Consider the following 15,472-nt stretch of genomic DNA (forward strand, 5'->3'; position numbering starts at 1 on the left):
TAAAATACAAACTTGACAGGACATGCACATCTGTAAGTAATCTCGAAGAAACCATAATTAACTTAGTTAACTTAGTAGAGTTACTTTAACCACTTTAAAGGTCCGATAATATTAAAATAAAGGTTTTTTTAGATGTTAGTATCAGTATTGTGCCTTTTTAAGATATCTATTAGCTAGTGTGTTCCAAGACAGTGACAACATTCATGTTTAAAAGACATAAAACTGATATCAACATGCAAAGCTTGCAGTTTGTTACTTCCACCTAAATGGATTTTATTCACGTCAACCCATACTACAGTTCTCATCCCATTATATAATAACCAATCAAATGCTAACTAGTATCTGATAGACCCCACCCCCTTTAAGATGCTTCTCGTTTGCTTTTCATTTGATGCACTTGAGTTCAACCACTCTCACTGGTAAAGCGGTAATAAAATAAAACCATAATTATGAACCATAATCATTAATAGAAAAAAATAATTTATTCTGGTGTACATTTATTTTGGGAAGGTTTCTACACAGATTTTTAAAAATCAGACACCTGGAGTGTAAAGTAATAATAATATTAATAATTCCTTACATTTATATAGCGTTTATCTGGGCACTCAAAATGCTTTACACACAAAAAGTGTCTCATCCACCACCAATGTGCAGCATCCGCCTGGATCACGCGACGGCAGCCATTTTGCGCCAGACCGCACACCACACACCAGCTGATTGGTGGAGAGGACACAGTGATGAAGCCAATTGGAATATGGGGATGGTTAGGAGGCCATGATGGACAGAGGCCAGTGGGCAGATTTGGCCAGGATGCCAGGGTTAAACCCCTACTCTTTTCGAAGGATCCTGGGATTTTTAACGACCACAGAGAGCCGGACCTCGGTTTAACGTCTCATCTGAAAGACGGGTGTAGAATAGTAGTAGAATAATCAATGTCAGTGAAGTCACCATATATATGGTTCTCCACCCAATAAATGGTTATAGAGAGTTATGTGTTTAATTAAATTGACCAGATTTAAAAAACAGACCATTTAGAATTTCACAAGCTGTGTAGTCCACAAGATAAATATGCGTTTCATTTTCTCTAGCACCTTGACTTTATATGAAGTCAGTTGTTCCACTCCATGACTCTCTGCAAACCACAAGTAGCAATGTGTGATTAATTTGTAATGGAAACCTTTACACACTTGAATCACCTACTGCCCCAGACTAAGTGATGTAGTTCAACACATAAACAGTGATGATTTACAAGAAGGGCTGGCAGATTAATTGTCTTGTACTGAGAACTTCAAGCATGCTTTTAAACCCCTCCCAGCCCAGTCTTATTTTTGACGAATGGGAAGACACTAGTAATTATCAGTCGCCATGTATAAATCAAGGTCCTTTTAGATAGCTGTGCCCTCGCTGAGAGAACTAGAGATGGCCTGGCCATAACTGTGAATTGTCTAAAGATTTGTAAATCTTGAGTCTGAGGTTAGATAATGAGAAGCTGCTTTCTGGCAGTTATTAGAAGACAGTGACACAATTATTTAGATACATGCTTTTAAAGGGGTGGTGAGGCTTGAGAAGTATGCAGGGAAATTAGAGGTCCACGTGGAAAACATGAATTCGTTACAACATTCTTTGGAACATTTTTCAGCTCTATGTCACAGTAAGGGTACCAGCCGCTGTAGATTTAATGACAGTGATAGCATATTTTGATTTTTTTCACAATTGTTAATATACAGTAAGGAAAACTTTATGAAATTATTGAGTTAACTGAATAAAACTTAAAAACAGAGAAAAGCAGAAATTAATCAAAACGACATTTTTTTTCAGTGCACTCTCAGTCATAATAGCAGTGAATAGCATTCAGCATTAAGTTTTTTTTTTTAAATTACAGTATCAAAAAAGGTCTTATGTATCAAACGTTATATATATTACAAGCATTCCGGGGATTTATATTGACATTTAGTACATTTCGTCATTTAGCAGATGCTTTTGTCCAAAGCTACTTACAATTGAGGAGGTATTCAGCAATTCAACAAAACAAGGAAATACACACAAGGGGCTCTAACATACACATGGTGCAATAAGATGCAAGATGTGTATGGTGCAGTTTGTTGCTATTTTCAGACCAGTGCAGCTCTAGTTTTCACGTTTTTGGCCACGTTGTGGCCACGTTCTGTTTAACTGTTTTCTCACTAGTGAAACGTTCAGGTTTTTCACTGACAGAGTCTGCCATGTAAATAGCAAATGTGCGCGACGCAACTGACTTTTAAAGGTAATGGGAGATGAGACTCTGATTGGATTAATTCACCATATGCTCAAATCACACCCACAACTCGTTAAAAGAATAAGCTTAACTCTATAAGACCATGTGCCTGGGCAGATCTTATTTTTACGTCCTTTAAATAGCAAAAGTGAATTCGAACAAGCCCTTAATGCCTATGTGCCATACGCTTTAGACTCTGCACCTAGATCTTTAAAATACAGTTCAAGAAGAGCTAGTTATACAAAGGAACTGTTTGTGCTCAAGATTAAGTGCTAGAGTTAGGAGGGGGAGTGTGTTTTTTATTTTATTTGTTTGTTTTTAGAGAGACAGAGAGAGAGAGAAGAGTGTTTCTACAGGTGGTTTGTCGCCTGTGTAAAGCACACTTCATAAATTGATTTTTAAATGTTTTTTAATATGGAGTGATTGTAAGAATGTGTCTAGTGCAAAAGTGCAAGAACTGGTGCAAGTGTCAGTTATTGTGTCAGAGAGATAAAAGTGTGTGTGTTTTCTACAGGTGGTTTGTCAAGCCCACTCAGCTGTGTGAGGAGTTTGGTGAAGAACAAACAATTTGTTGCTCAAAAACCTGTTATTCTTTTTACATGACATTCTTGGCAAAGTACACAAGTGAACTATTTTTGCTCAATCAAAATGTTTAAACAAATTGCACTAGATGTATACATGCAGTTCCTTCACTGAATTGAAGCCCTCCAGACAGAATTGAAAGTCAGATATATTCAATGATCTTAATAATCTGTTGCGTTTCTGACAAACTCAACATAGCTTTTTATATTTACCTTTCAGATGGATGGTGTTATTTTAAATTGCATTTGCAATCTTGACTTCTGACAACTTGTTTGTTTGATCTACGGCAAATCAGCATGAACTGCCACACTAATACAAACTAGTCTCAGAAATATGCAAACGGTCTAGGTCAGGGTTTTTATTAAATAAATGTTGGATCAATTAAACAATCCAATGCATGTTCAATAAAAAAGGTCAGAAGAGAGTTTTCTTCAATGTCAAACATATAAGTAATGTATTGGATACAAATGAATAATTCGATTCACAGAATTCTGGTATCCTCAATGCAATGCAAAAATTACAGCGCAACAAACTTCATTTCCTGATTCACGCTTTTATAACTAGCTGATATTCGTCACTTGTCAATCATTTTCCATTCCTCTATTGGCCGCACCCATACATACGTCCTCTTTTTCTACAAATTCTCTGCACAACATTAAAAGCATAAGACTTCCTCAACTGCAAATATTCTGTGCTCACAGGAAGTTTCACTGCAGAGCTCAAGTTAATTTTAGACAATCAGCTTCGTCTAATTCTGCAAAAATGCTTCATTATTATGCAAAACATATCACACTCAACAGTAGAAGTTAATATATATCACTTTTAAGCAATACAAACACAATGGTTTAATTAATGAAAAGAAAAAGAGACAAAAATAACAAAAAATATATTTCTTTTCACAACATAATTTTACATTTTGGTTTGTTTTTCCACAACACCCTGCTGTATACTCACAAAATATATGACAAGTGCTGCATGGAACCATTTGTTTGGTACTATTGCATCTCTGATTTTTTCAACACATCGCATTAATACAGGGGTGGGAAACGTCTGGCCTCCGGGCTGTATGCGGCCCGCGAGAGGATTTGATCCAGCCCCATTCGTCAATTCAAAATCACCCCTCAGGAAATAAATAAATAAATTTCTGTTGTAGAAAGTGACAGTTGTACACATTTGTTGCTCTGCAAAGCTCAGTTTCACATGAAAATGACTAAAAGCATTTGCTGTAATGTAACGTTTGCAGCACAGGATGTGCATCATTCATTGATGTACGTTCGAATCATTCATATTTTTAATAGCGCGAACGACCGCATGGCATGCTTCTGTGTGTGTGCGCGCTTAGCCTCAGAGACGAGCAGAACACACACACATCTAACGCCATCTTAATGTGAGCGCTTTAATGGTCAAATACATGCACACTTGTGTCAGAGCGCGGTGTTTAGTGATTATTCATATTAACCCTCATTTGTGTAACTAACAAACAAGTTGAGAATCAAAAGACACGTGAAAAAGAAACCATATCAGAGTTTCTATTCTTAAAGTGATAGTGCACAATATTCCTGCTGCTGCCTGTTTTTATTATTAATCAAACAAGAGGAGAAAATCCCTCACTGCTCTTGACTGAAGGACTTTTGTAGCTGAAGTTTTTTTCTTACAGTGAAGATGCTTAAAGCACAGTTTGTTTCATATTTTTATTCTATTGTATTTCTCTTTCCTTATTTACAGGGAGGAAATGAATTATAAGCGACCCTTTCCCCCCAATTTCTGTTTAATGGAAAGATTTATTTTCAACCCATTTCTAAACATAACAGATTTAATTTCATTAAGTCATTTCTAATAACTGATTTCAAGAGTTCACACTTAGCTGATGATTGATTATAAGCAAGTTTGGCATGCTGTCCCGGGAGAGAGCCCTGAGCTCGAAGGTTCTTGAGCCCTGGGCTCCCTCCTGTTTGGAGGTAGAGAGGGGAGCCTCGAGCTCAGGTAGATCTCGACAACTCCCCTTTTTATAATAGCTAAAGAAAAGATTGAAGGCTATTAAAAGATATGCTGCATTATTAGATTACCTGTATTGAAATTTAGATTTAACGATTAACTTGTTGTACATGTTTTTGGAATGTGGGAGGAAACCGGAGAACCCTGGGAAAACCCACGCAAGCACGGGAAGAACATGCAAACTACACACAGAAACGACCACCGGCCTGTTAAGGAACTAGAACCGGTGACGTTCTTGCTGTGAGGCGACAGTGCTAGTCACTGAGCCACCGTGCTGCCCTATGGAGGGAAAGGTGAAAAGGTAGGGGTGGAAGGGGGGATTCTTCAAATCGAAGATGACTGTAGTGAGAAAACCCTGGCTCTTTATAGTGGTTAGGAATGGCCTGATTGGTGGATCAAGCATGCTAATGCAGAACCAGCCGTGTTCAATCATAATCACGTGCTCCTCTCGAAATTAGTTTATGAATAAACTTCACTTCTTTTATCTTTGCTATGATGACAGTACATTTATATTTTACTAGATATTTTTCAAGATACAAGTAATCAGCTTAAAGTGACATTCAAAGGCTTAATTAGTGTAATTAGGCAAGTCATTGTATAACTGTAGTTTATTCTGCAGACAATCAAAAATATATATTGCTCAAGAGGGCTAATAATATTGACCTTAAAATAGGTATCAAAATATTAAAAACTGCTTTTATTCAAGTTGAAACAAAACAAATAAGCCTTTATCCAGAAGAAAAAACATTATAGGAAATACTGTGAAAAAATCCTCTGTTAAACATCATTTGGGAAATATTTATATATAAAAAACTAAATTCACAGGAGAGTGAATAATTTTCATAACTTCAGCTGATAATCATTTTAAATAATCCTGATTACGATTATGACCAAAATAATTGCGATTATGATTTTTCCCATAATCGAGCAGCCCTATAATTCAGTATGGCCCCTAAACGATGTTACAAAAATGTAAATGGCCCTTGACAGAAAAAAAGGTTCCCCACCCCTGCATTAATAGAAACCGAAACAGCAAATTTCATAATTCTTAATATCAATGCAAAAACTAACAGCCAACTATACACAATATGAATTTGTGTAAAGCTTATTTGCCAATGCATGAGCCATTTTAAATTATTTCATTTAAAACAATAACAAAATAACAAAATACACAATCAGTCCTTTTGGCAAGATATCATTTTCATACAACAAAAGGCTGAGCACGACTTCTTAACTGAAGTATGTTTTGATGGGATATTCTATTCATTTAGGGGAATCCCAAACTATATGTTATAATCGCTGCGGGCACATGTAAGAGTGTAATGGAAAAGTCTGGGACCTCCTTGGCCTTCCATTCGAGCCCTTGTAAAAACGTACAACAGTACATTGTTGACACATGCCTTCTGATCCACACTCACCCTTGCTAGTTGGCACGGCTGCTGGAGGTTTGATGAGGTTATGTTAAAGATGGGTGTTGTGTCTCGTAAGGGGAGGATGGGCTGATCTTTTTTTTTATTCCCTGACTCACCATCCACAGCACTGGCGGCCTGTGCTCCATCTACAGATAGAAAAGAAAGAGACGGCCCAGAAATGAATCACTCTCAGACATGCTTAGAAAAGAGAACAACTCAGAGATACACTAACAAGCTTGCATTTAATGTAGTACTTTTTAATGTAATGTAAAGTTTGTAGTTTGTTCCTTGCCACTAACTTGGTTTTTTTTGGGATTTGTGGAGCTGCACATCATTGGACTTGCTCTTCAGTGTTTTGGCTTTCAGGAGTGACATTTACAACACACTGAACTAAACTAACATGAACTTCAACGGTGAGAACTAGACTGAAGCAGATCCAATTTACTAGAACTTCTACGTTAAGCTGTTTTGACAATCCATTTGGCACTAAATCAGTTGCAAGAATATCTTTAACATTTAACCGTGAGTTTTTTTATTTATAAATGTAATATCTGAATATGTGCAAAACATCTTGAAAAAAGAAAATACAACATTTCTTCTATTGTTGCATTCATTTAAAATTAGAGAAATCTAATAAGAACTATATTCTGAATTCCATTCAAAATGCCAGAAAATGATCGGGGAGTCCAGTAGTTTGCATGAGTAGATTATTGGTGGTCATTTTATTTTGTTATTTAAGTAAGAAAAGAGAAATAAACTTACTGGCCACTTTAATAGGTACAATTGTTCAACTGCTAAATGCACATGTAATCAGGCAATCTCAAAGCAGTAACGTAATGCATTTAGGCACATAAAACATTCTGCTGCAGTTCAAAATGAGCATTAAAATGGGACAGAATGAGTAGTTAAATGGCTTTGAATGTGTCAAGTTGTTTTTTGTTTTGTTTTTTTGTCAGAGGTAATTGTTTAAGTATTTTAGAAACTGGTGATCTACTGAATTATGCATACACAGCCATTTCTAGGGTTGGTAGAGAATGGTCTAGTAAATGGTGGTTCTGTGGGTGAAAATGCCTCATTAATGCCAGAGGTCAGATTTTGGAGCTATAGCAAAAGTAACTAAAAAAAGTTCGAAATGAGACAGAGAAGCTTGTTAAAAGTTAAAGCCTATAGTAAGAGCTCTATATAAAAAAATATGAATAGAAAAGTTGAATTGTATTAACAAGCACTAGATCACAGTTGTGTATTTAACATTTGACCTCAAGCTTTTTTGTTTTAATATTTAATACTTGAAAGTGTGCATATCATCTTGAAAAACAAAAATACAATGTTTCTTCTATTGTTGCATTCATTTTAAATTACACATATTTCAAAAACCAGCAATACTTTCTATTCAAAATGCCAGAAATTGATCGGGAAGTCCAGTAGTTTACATGAGTAGATTATTGGTGGTCATTTTATTTTATTATTTAAGTAAGAAAGGAGAAATAAACCTACTGGCCACTTTAATAGGTACATTTGATCAAATGCTAAATGCACATATAAGGAGGCAATCTCATAGCAGTAACATAAAGCATTTAGGCACGTTTACATGGTCAAAACTATTTGCTGCAGTTCATAATGAGCCTTGGAATGGGACAAAATGAATATTTAAATGACTTTGTGTCAATTTGTGTTTTTGTCAAATGGGCTGGTTTGAGTATATTAGAAACTGCTGATTTACAGAATTATGCATACACAACCATCTCTAGGGTTTGTAGAGAATGGTCTAGTGGTGGCTCGGTGGGTGAAAATGCCTCATTAATGCCAGAGGTCAGAGTTTGGAGCTAGCAAAAGAAAAAAAAAACAAGTTAGAAATGAGGCAGAAAAGCATCCCTTAATGCACAACATGTTGAAGCCTGAAGCAGAAAAGCTCCAGTAGAAGGGCACACCGGTGACACTCCTGTCAGCTGAAAACAGCAAACTGAGGCTACAGCTACTGAGGCTACTGAGCTCAGCAAAATTGAACACACTGGAAAAAATGTTTCCTGATATGATGGTTCTTGATTTCTACTGTGACTTTCAGATGGTAGAGGCAGAATTTGGCATAAAAGCGTGGATCAATCCTGGTTTGAATCGATTTCTTATGCTGGTGGTGTAATGGCCTGGGGAAAATATTCTGACCAAATTTTGGGCCATTAGTACCAACTGAGACCCATTTAATCACAGTGTGTCCAAAAATAGGCTACTTCCAGCAGAAACACACATGTCACAAAGCTGAAAATATCTCAAACTGGTTAACTGCATAACATTGTGTTCACTAAACCATAGTCAAATTGGGAAGTGGTTTAATGGAAGATTCACATGATGGATGTACATGTGATGAATATGCAGCATCTGCAAGCCTGTATAGGCATCCTGGTGAAAGCGGTGGTTCTCTTTTCCTAAAAAGTAGACTTTTTTGCAGTTACATGCCTTATTTTCTATTTATTTAGGAGATTTAAATACTGCATTTTAGTGACATTTTAGGCTGCATTAGCTTGTCAGATGGTCGTCATAACCACAATTTTTGATGTACCAAAAATATTTGCTAAATATTTACAATAAAGAAATATGAAAAAAAATACTTATTTAAAAAAAACAAATATCACATCATTTATCATCAGACAAAAAAAATGAATCTGTAAAAGTCTGTGGCCTATTGTCATTTAGGGCTGCTCTATGGGTCACTGTGACGCTTTACACCTTTTATTGGTAATTTTTTGCTCTAAGAAAATAAGGTTCAAGATTTAGAATAAAAGTTACATGTAAAATGTTTTCTCTGCTTAAAAACAATACAGTAGCGAAAGTTGACTTCGCTTAAGTCAGATTGTATGTTTTCTTGCACAGCTGGATGTTGGACTCATTAAAACTAATATCTACATTAAACAAAACTGATAGCTAAAGTCACAACAGACAACAGAGGATTCCAATTAGTCCTAAATCCTTTTTCAATGTATTATTTTCACTATTTATGATGGAATAGCAGTCAAAATAGGACAAATGAGCTCATGTATGGGACAAATTCTGAAACTTTGTCCATGAGGGTTGGTCATCCGAACCACCTGACCCCACTTGGCAACAGGCCTGATCTGCTTAACGTTGCCGAGTTAAAATAATCCCAAATCTATAAAAATTATTTAAAGCACCTCCTTAAATCTATGCCACAAAGGATTAAGGTACAATTTTTGCTATTAACCATCCAATTACCAAGAATTTTAATAAAAAATAGTACTAATTTGTTGCTTATTAATAGTTAGTAGTTGGGTTTAGTAATTTGGTAGAATTAAGGATTTGTTTTAAGTCAGTTCTTCAACAAAAATCACAATAAACCTAGAACAGGGTGTACCTAATAAAGTGAGTGATGTATATAGCTTCCATTACACTGGAATTTACAATAAATTTTCATTTAAATTGACTTTAAAAAAGGAGAAAAGGCAGTTAAAAATAGAAACCCAGCAATACATGTATTGACTATTTATTTACTGAACAACTAAGTGAGCTGGAGAAGAGGAGAAATGCAGAAAAGAAAAGCCCTTTGTGTGTGTGTGCATGCATTGGTTTTATATTCTATGCATCACTTGGCAATGCTTTCAAGTGCTTTTTTTTTTTAAACACTCGCTAATGTAAAATGAAATCTGATCACGTTCATGTGCATGAAGACAATACTACCTGGATTATGATGAAAGTTCTCTCTAAGTAGTGCTATATTTGTGATGGGCTTGTCTCCATGGTGACAGCCAGCGGGTGCAAGAGTCAAACTGACTTTTTACAGCCAGCACCTCATTTTTTCCATGTCTGACATCAAGTAAACAAGCCTAATGATTTCCCTTTCAGGTTCGGCAAAGGAAGCGCAAACGTCTTCACAACATGACAATTAGATAAAGATGTTTGAATTGATTCACACATATGTCAAATTCATAATATCTGCATTTGTTTTGTTTTGTTTTTTGAGAAGCTACATTCCAGAAGAGTGAAATATGGCTTGTTAATGATACTAACTGGAGTTCAGATGAAAGCATGTTGACAAACGCACGGGGTATGAAATCACTCCTGGCCGTTCGATGCCATGCTCAAGGCTAGTCGCCCCAGTACCTGTATAGCAGCATTACAGAGGCAGAGGACTAGCATTATTTGAGCCGACTCTCTGCAATTAAAAGAGCCAACCTTTCACTCATGGACTGCTAGATTGCTAGATTACTAGAGCCGACTTATGTGATTTATGCTCTGGCTGGAGTCTGTTTGAAAGAACTTAAAATGCAATGATATAGCCTGTAGGTTATACTTGTTATGTTTTAGGAATGCAAGCTATAGCTCATATTCAACGTTGCTGTCTTGAAATATGCATTAGTTATGTTTAAAAGTATTGTACCTGCCTTGTGTTATTTTGAAAAATGTTAAAAACCTGTAAGCATTGACTTCCACAGTATTTGTTGTTGTTTTTTAACATGGAAGTCAATGGATACAGGTTTCTAACATTTTTCAAAATATCTTGCTTTGTGTTCAACAGAAAACTTAAAAATGAGGGTGAGTGGTAAATACATTTTCATTTTTGGGTGAACTATCCCATTAAGTATCAGTTCATGACTTAAAAATTAGATTGTAATTTTCACATTTCTCATCTCCCAGATGGACACCAGCAGTCTTTGTCTTTGGGAATGATTGTGGCTAAAAGGGTTGACATGATTTCGGTAATACAGATTAAAAAAAAAAAATCTTTAGTGTCTGGGTTTTTTTTTCTGAATATCTGAATGAACAAACCAGCCAACTCGACCTCCGTGGTTTCTTTAGAGACTTATTCTATTTATTAATTTCTAGTCTTTTTTATTTTATTTTTTGTTGTCAGCATGGTGGTGCAGTGGGCAACAAAATCGCCTCACAGCAAAAAGGTTGCTGGTTTAAACCCAGCTGAGTCGGCTGGTATGGAGTTTGTTTGTTCTCCCCGTGTTCAAGTGTGTGTGTTTCTTTTTGGTTATTCTTGAAAAATGCATTAAAATATAATTAGTTTTTAAAAAAAAATTAGACAGTAAGTCTCTAATATTTCAATTAGGCATCGGACGATAACCTCTTTCAAGGTATACCGCGGTTTGGAAAAGTCAATGTTTTAAAAAAGTACATTTTTATATATATATATATATATATATATATATATATATATATATATATATATATATATATATATATATATATATATATATATATATATATATATATATATATATATATTTAAAATTGTAACGTTTAAAATTGTAAAGATATCTGCATTTTTATAACTACTGAAGACAGCAGAAGTCAATAATTCATTTGTATAATTTAGCCTGACATGTTTACAGCACCAAAATATTTGAAATATTTCTCAAAATAAAATATATTATATTCAATTGGGAAAAAAGTTTTTTGGTTTTATCCAGACTTTTTAAAAGAACATATTTTAGAGCAGTTATCACTATACCGTGATACAGTGATATTTTTTTCTAAAGTTATCATACCACCAAAATCTTATATCAGCCCATGCCTAGTTTCAACTACCTTTTGTAAAAATATAAATACAAGTCAAATCATGTTACATCCATCCCTATTCAGTGTAACATATATGCTTGTAAAAATAACATTTACCTCATAAAATATAAATCCAATAAATGATCACAAAAAAAAGGTTATTAAATATGAAATTATTAAAAATGTCTTGCTAACAAATTTCCAAAACAGTCTTGTTAACAGACTTGTGAAAAAGAATATTTAACACGAAAATTGATTAATATTTTGAGTTTTTTTATAAACTGTTATACCAAAATAAATTTTATCTTATTTTATTTATTTTGTCTATAAATCATTAAAAACAGTAATTATTGTATCAGAAATAGAGAATAAATAAAAAAATAAAACTGAACACATTGTAATGTACCAGCCAAATAAAAAATTGATTACTTTTGGGTGTAATTTCCATCCCTGAGTTTACCGAAAATATCTGACTGCACATTTATGAAACATTTTCCATTATTTATTTGCTTTGAAACATATTAAACTCATAACCTTTTATTATCAGCTATGATAGTCCACGAGATTCATAGAAAGACACATTGCGACATGCTCAGCCATAAAAGGTGTTTTGAATAGACTATTAAAACTGCTTTTAAAAGTCATGGCAGTGTCTGACAAACACTGTAATCATGCCTCAACTCTACGTGCTATAATTGGAGCTGTTTTGCTCAAAGGTTCACCAATGTCAATTACGCAAGCAGCACTGAAGAATTCTTCATACAAACATCATAACAGAAGTGAGTAAAAAAAAAAAGAAATAGTTTACAGAGATTGCAAAAGGCTCAGAACACCAGTATCCTCTACTTTGGTTTCAGCTGAACGAGGAACTTTCTTTTTCTTTCAACAAGTACTGACACACATGAACAGGGGATCAGGAGTTCAGTCAGGAGTTCACAGAGGTTGCCGTCCATGTCAGTCTATCTTGAGAAATATGACCCTTCAAAGCATACGAACAATCTAAAGATAGCTGAAGAATTTTCCCTGTTTTATGATTATGAACTGAATTCCAGATCCAGACAATTAGAAAATACATCATATTATACTGTACATTTTAAACTTTAATTTTTTTTTTTTATGATTCTATGTTGTATGTTATTCTGTGTCTATGTTTAAAGATATTTTGAGTAAAATTTAAACCGAAATTGATCTAACAGTACATATATGAAGCTATATTTAATATAAGCACGCTAAAGATCCTCATAACTGTGTTTGTCTGCCACCCTCTGGTTAATTTAAGGGAATGCATGGAATTTTAACTATAAATTTACAAATTGGAATCTTCACAAGGTGGAAAAACCTACAAGCAACAATGCATTAAAGTTTGATGTAAACTGTAAGTTGATCTATTCAAATGTTTGGGTCAAACAGTAAAATTGAGAAATATTATTACCATTTTTTTGTAGCTTTTCTGTTTTAATACTATATTTAAGCTTGCAGTGAGAGTGGACGATTGTAATTCAAACAAATGGCGGTAAGGCTCAGCATGTTGTAATTTGAAGAAAAATAAAAATCCACTACACTAAAATGCAGCACTCCATACGCAGACTTAAGCCTTATTTACAATGTTTTCGTTCAGATTTACTGATATGTTTCATAGATTGTATGTAAAAAAAAAAAAAAAAAAAGAGAAAGATTGTATTTACTAATTAAAGTTTCAAATATTTTGTAACTTTGCAATCTTTAGATCAGGATTTTTAAAAATATGTCTGTCCATTATATGTTCAAAATCTGTAACGGAAATTAAATCTCCAGTAATGCTGATTTAACTTTTTTATATTAAAAATATATTGATGTACTAAAATATTGATGAAACAATTTCATATGCAGTATATACAGATCTTGAAGTTCTTGAGCATATAGCAGATGGAAAAATTCAGATTGAGACGTGGAGTGATGAGGAAGATGAAGATAAAGTTTATTACAAACAAGACATCTATACAACAAAAACCTCGTGCTTGTGATTTTGAAAAAGATTACACCAGCAATAATATATATATATATATATATATATATATATATATATATATATATATATATATATATATATATATATATATATATATATTATTGTATTCAATGTTGGTGTAATGTTTGGGAAATACAACTGTTCTGACCTGATGTCCATTGACCATAATAAATGTAATTTTTGATTTATACAGGGCTTAACATTAATGATTATTTCTAATGGTCTTTTAGACCAATGGATTTTTGCTTGCAACCATATGTAATTATTTCTTAGTAACATACTTTAATTTGTCAAAACAAGAAAACTGTAGTTGTACACATGTTATTCAACATAATATTCCGTTTTGACAAGTACATAACCTAAAGGAATATATTGCTTACTTATTATCATGAGGATGATCGTGTAGCTTCATTTGGCAAGGGAAAATTAATACCTGTTTAAAAATTATTTAGGGCACATAACACAACATTTCAATGAATTTAAGACTCTTTAAGGACTAAAATTTAGTTTTTGAAATGTAAGACTTTTTAAGACCCTGCAGATACCCTGTTAAACGGTGTTGAATTTTTATTGTTATATATTGGTCTCATTTATAGGAGCCTCAAGAACTGTGAAAACATAATTTTACATTTTTACGTAAATTGGAACATAATTCAAGTCTGAAGGGGATAATTAATTACATTTAGGTATTTTTATGCGTTTTGACTTGATTCACTTAAATGTTAGTACATAGTAGTTAACAACACTTAGTTTACCATATCACCCTAAAGACACGAACACACACGTTTTACTCAACACAATTTTCACTGTCAGCAAGGACTCAGGGGAAACTGAATGATTAAATCTCAAAGATGATCACGTCCTCATTCCAATTAACTGTCAGCATTTCCTGGGAGAGAGAGCAGAACCTGGCCCAGATCTACAGTCTACCCCCACACCGCAGTTCAAGCAGAGCTGGTCCAAAGTGCAGCAGATGGAGTTTAAATAGGCAATTGCTTTTGATAAGCAGAGGTTGGTGGTTTATTATATATATACCTGAAACAGGAAAATAGACAAAAACTGCACTGTTCAAATTGTCAGATCTCAGTTGTTGATCAGATCCAACATTGTCCAACAACTGCATTGTTTGGCTACACAGTATATGTCTGAACTAGGTACTCCCCTTCACGTGACCTCCGTTCCTCTGACTCTGGTCTTTTAAGAGTCCCCTCCACTCGTCTGTGCTCTATGGGTGACTGGGCTTTCGCATCTCTGGCTCTGAGGCTCTGGAACTCTCTCCCCTATGACATTAGACACGCTGAATCTTTTAATTTGTTTAAATCATCCTTGAAAACTCACTACTTTACACCCACCAACTCATGAGGTGTGCATTCTTGGTTTGTTTTATGTTTTAAGATATTTGAATGTTTTAGCATTTGTGAATGTTTTATCTTGAATGATTCAATTTTAATATTATTCTAAACTGTTTTATTTCTGTAACTTTTTTGTCTAAACCCCTTTGAAAATTAAGTTTTAAAGGCGCTATATAATAATAAATTATTATTCAATAGGATAAGAGTTATATTTCTATAGAACAAACTATTGATTTTATATTTTTGCATTTATGAGGAAAAAGCTTCGTTATAAATGTGGCAGACTTGAAACTGCCAGATAGATAGATAGATAGATAGATAGATAGATAGATAGATAGATAGATAGATAGATAGA

The 15,472-nt window shown here is 34.1% G+C and overlaps 1 non-coding gene across 5 annotated transcripts in view; it reads right to left on the reverse strand.

Moving 5' to 3' along the window:
• Window positions 1–15,472, reverse strand: part of LOC141377866 (uncharacterized) — a 110,591-nt gene that overhangs the window by 94,019 nt on the left and 1,100 nt on the right. For all 5 annotated transcript variants that reach the window (XR_015509642.1, XR_015509644.1, XR_015509645.1 and 2 more), the window contains exon 2: window positions 6,250–6,389. This is a non-coding gene — a transcript (uncharacterized LOC141377866). The remainder of the gene's footprint in view (window positions 1–6,249; window positions 6,390–15,472) is intronic.

Source organism: Danio rerio, chromosome 15 (assembly GCF_052040795.2).
Source record: "Danio rerio strain M-AB ecotype USA chromosome 15, GRCz13ab, whole genome shotgun sequence".
NCBI classification, from domain to species: Eukaryota; Metazoa; Chordata; class Actinopteri; order Cypriniformes; family Danionidae; genus Danio; species Danio rerio.